The sequence below is a fragment of the Cygnus olor genome, chromosome 11, assembly GCF_009769625.2.
Source record: "Cygnus olor isolate bCygOlo1 chromosome 11, bCygOlo1.pri.v2, whole genome shotgun sequence".
Taxonomy (NCBI): Eukaryota; Metazoa; Chordata; class Aves; order Anseriformes; family Anatidae; genus Cygnus; species Cygnus olor.
Window position 1 is genome coordinate 14,925,809 of NC_049179.1, and position 3,989 is coordinate 14,929,797.

Genomic DNA, 3,989 nt, shown 5'->3' on the forward strand with positions numbered 1-3,989 from the left:
GAAGGTGTCCCCGTGCCCCTCGAGCAGGCTGGGGAGTAGATGTGAGCTGGGCAGAGCTGAGCGCGAGGCCCCATAGCAAAAGCTCATTAAGGAGCCCTTTGAGAAACCAATTCAGGGCCTAGAAATTACTGCTGGATGGGCAGGAGGATAAAAAATAGGGAGAGAGGGAGTGTGTGAATAAAATCCCTTTCAGGTCTGTTGATTCAGGTTTCACACAGGACCCTGGGACTTTAAATACCGGCTCGGAGGCTTTTCGACAGGCTGGCTTTGATATGAGCCATGCAAAGGCGTGCTCTTTTGTGTTTATTCTGGAGCTTGCCCGAAAGACAATTCAAAAGCAATCACCAGCTGCTGTGACAGCAGCAACCTGTTGCTAAGGAATTAAATGTGATGTAAAATACAAAGCTTTCTCAGTTAGCTGCACCAGAGTGAGGGGAGTGGGAGATGGAGGTGGATGGAGCAGAGCAGAGCTGCGGCCAGCTCCGGTCAGGATTTTAACCAGGAGGGACAGGGGAAGAAATGTAGAATTGTTTTTTGTTTGTTTGTTTGTTAATTTTTTTTAAGAGTTTTTTGGCTTTTCAACATGTCAAGCTCAGCTTGGTTTGGGAGTGCGTGGGGGAAAGCCTTGGAGGGTGGGTCTGTGGGGCTGTGCACTCCCAGGAAAGTGCCCGATGGCACGGCCAGCCCTCGCTGCTGAGGGTTGGGAGCTGAGACGTGCCCCAGGACCCTGCCCTTGCTCAGCATCCTTTCAGCCCCACCCTTCCCCAGTCTGGAGCTGGGACTTGGCTCCTGAAGCATTTTTGAGGAGAGCTGAGGGAAGGGCCGGGAGATGGTCAGGCAGCTCTTGGGACCAGACCCCTCCCAGGCCCCTGCCCCACGTCTCGGACCTCCGTCCCCAGCACCGACCACGCTGGACCTCTCCAGAGGCAAAAGGCTGAGGCACCTCTCTCTTATTTAAATGAAACTCAAAGTGCCTTGTTGCGCTTTAAATATGCATTTGCCCAGCTTGACCCCAGCTGCCCTTGAAATAATACTATTGTGCAATGGAGCCCTGCAGGGAATTCTCAGCCGAGCTCATTCGCCCTTTTTCACTGGAGTCAATTAAACGCAGAGTAGCTGGTGATTTAATACGTCCGGTGTCTGAGGCGGCCCCTCATCCATACAGAGGCTGGCTCTGGCCATCCCAGGAAATGCAGATGTTTCCAAGGGCAGGAGGAACCATTGCCAGCAGCTTCCCGCAACCAACCGGGGATTTTCAGCTGGGCTGAATCCCTCTTGCTGTGGTGCAGAGCACAAGACCTGCAGCGGGGCTCCTGGTGTGAGTGAATAACGGAGGCTGAGCTCATTTTTTCTTCCTCCCTTACAATCTCCCTTTTCTTTCCGTTTCACCACCTCCTTATTTATGTCATCAACAGTTGCGCAGAGCCATCAGCGCTGCTCGCAGCAGTGTGACCTACTTTATCGTTCCTCGCTGACTTCCTCGCTGAAATGGTGAGCTCAGAGCCCACCCAAGCCATTCAGCGGTTCTCAGCTGAATAACAAATCCAATTACGTGGAAGAAAGCCCAGCTTTCACGCTGTCGGTGCCCGGACCTCTCACTTCCCTCTCCCCGGTGCTCGCTGCACCTCCGATGGCTGCGTCCCACACAAGGACCCCTCTGTATGCCTGTGGCCCCCTCTTCCAAATGCTGATGGGGTAAGGGTCGAAGAGGACGGATCCTGGCTATCCGACGTGTCTTTACACTCCTCCTGACATCCCCTGGAGAGCTCAGAGATCACATCATGTGTGGTTTTGAAGTGCTGGCTGTTTCGGGAAGCGCTCCGGGGCCGTGCGGGCACAACACAGTTTGTGCTCCTTAGAAAACTGTTGGCACTTTCATCCGGGGCATGGCTTAAGAAGCCGCAGCGAAGTGCTGACACCCAGTCCCTGCACAGCACCTGCCCCAACTGCCCTCTTCTGGGTCACCGTCTGCAGGCATCGCAGACACAGACAGGCAGGGGGACGCTTCCCAAGCCGTCCCTCTCCTCTGCCCTCGCTGCTCCCCATGGGGCCGGTGCCCTCCTGGGCTCCTTGGGGTTTCCCACAGGACTCTGCTAATGGACACTGCTCCTGCTCGGCTCTAATTACACTCCTGCCTAATTACTTTTGCCAGCTTGGCTGGAAAGATGCAGCTGGTGGGAATCGGCTCTTTGGTGAAAGGAAGAGGGGAAACAAAGAGCATCTGGAGACGCTGAGCCCTGGGAGATGCCAGGCTGCAGCAGGAGGTTGGGGGGGACTGGGAATTGCTGGCTGGAATATGTCTGTGCAAGGCTCAGCCATGGGAGTGCAAAGGGACTTAAATGAACCCTCTCCGGAGACCCTCCTGGGACTCAGCCCTGCCCTGCTGGGGAGCAGGAAGCCTGGCACCGTCCCTGCTGGGGACCGCCAGGATGTTCTCTAGCCAAAAGCGATGGTTGCTGTTTCTCTATAGCCTCACCGAACAAGTTATTGACCCAAAACAGGAGCCTCAGTGCAAGAAGAGGGTTCCCAGACCAGCATGGGAATGTCATGGTGAGGAGATGGGAGAGACAGAACGAGGCAAGGGGCCCTTCCCTGCTGCAAAAATCAAAGCCCCTGCCATGGCAGAAATAAGAAAATGATCTGAGGGAATCACATTTATTTATGCTCCTTTTAATCCACATACTCCTGTGTTCATCACACAGTCACATCCAGCACAGGGATGGGCACAGGCATCCATGGTCAGCAAGGCTTCATCCGTGCTCAGCTCTCAGCAGCTGTATCGCTCCAGTCTGCGGTACTTAACCTTGCCTGCGTAGATTAAACATTAAAAAGGTCAAGGTGACATCTCTTGTATCAGTAGCTAGTGTCAAATATTATCCTCCCCTTAATTTAAACTTGTTCCAGCCCTAAACAAATCAACACATTGCAGCGTTTAACCTCCCTCTAACTAATTCACAAACCCAGGTGCCTTCTATGGAAAAGCCAACTCATCCCTTCGCCATTCACATTGCAGCTGATCACAAGGCAGCTCGCTCACTGAACTAATTAGGGTTTTGCCTTGCCTTCTCTTAATAAAGCCTCCGTGAATGACAAGCCTGTCTGCAAGCCCCAGCCCAGCTTACACCTGTGTGCTCCTGGACCTCCAATTTCTCACTGTGGAGCCGGCACCAGGACAGAATTCAGCAAGGGCAGCAAAGGGGAAAAAGGTGGATAATGCCAAATAAAGAGGTGGCAGTAAACCATACTTCTGTCCCATGGCTATCAAAGTGCTTTTTTTTGAAGCCCTCCCAAAGTGTAAGGAGCCCTTCCAGGTGGAAGCACCAGTGGCAATGCAGCCGTGTCCAGATGACCCATGACGTGGCCACGCAGGGGTCTGGTGGGCTTTTGCTCTACCCTTGAGCGCTATGAGACTGGGCAAGCCCATGGGAACTGGGATGCTCAGACACACGTCACTGCTGCTTTGGGATCATCTAAAATAGGTGACCCATGTGGCTTGGGGAGAACATCAGTCCCATCACCTTAGCCATACTGTAATGGCTCGGAGCATGGACAAGGGATGAAATTGTGGACAGCTGGCTTGGGCTGTTCAAATTGCCACACGTAGGTGGCCGGGAGAGGGGGGAGCCTCCATCCCCTGCTCTGCAGAGGCAGTTTGCCTCCTCCTGTGAGCGATGCCCGTGGTATAGCAGCAGCCTGGTACATCGGTGTTGCTGCATTTACTGCAATGCAAGGGTTTGGGATAACGCCTTCCCTGAGGAAGGGCCCATGCCCCCGTAGCACCCCATGCTCCCCAGAGGCAGTTTCTGGGGGCACCCAATGCGTGGAGCAGAGAGGGCCCACAGGAGAAAGCTCTCTTTAAACGCCATCATGGTGGCGAAAGCATTTATTTGCTTTGGTAAATGGGTGAGCGGGGATGAATGGGAACGCCAATAAAATGAGGAGCGGCGAACAGCCACGGAGATACAGGAGCCCTTTCATCTCCCGCCCCA

At 53.8% G+C, this 3,989-nt stretch overlaps 1 long non-coding RNA gene across 1 annotated transcript; it reads left to right on the forward strand.

The window, feature by feature from the left end:
* The first annotated feature begins 417 nt into the window (after window positions 1–417).
* On the forward strand, window positions 418–3,707 carry LOC121076097. The gene is made up of 3 exons (XR_005823329.1): window positions 418–485; window positions 1,416–1,491; window positions 3,078–3,707. It is a non-coding gene; the product is annotated as an uncharacterized LOC121076097 (long non-coding RNA).
* The last annotated feature ends 282 nt before the right edge of the window (window positions 3,708–3,989 follow it).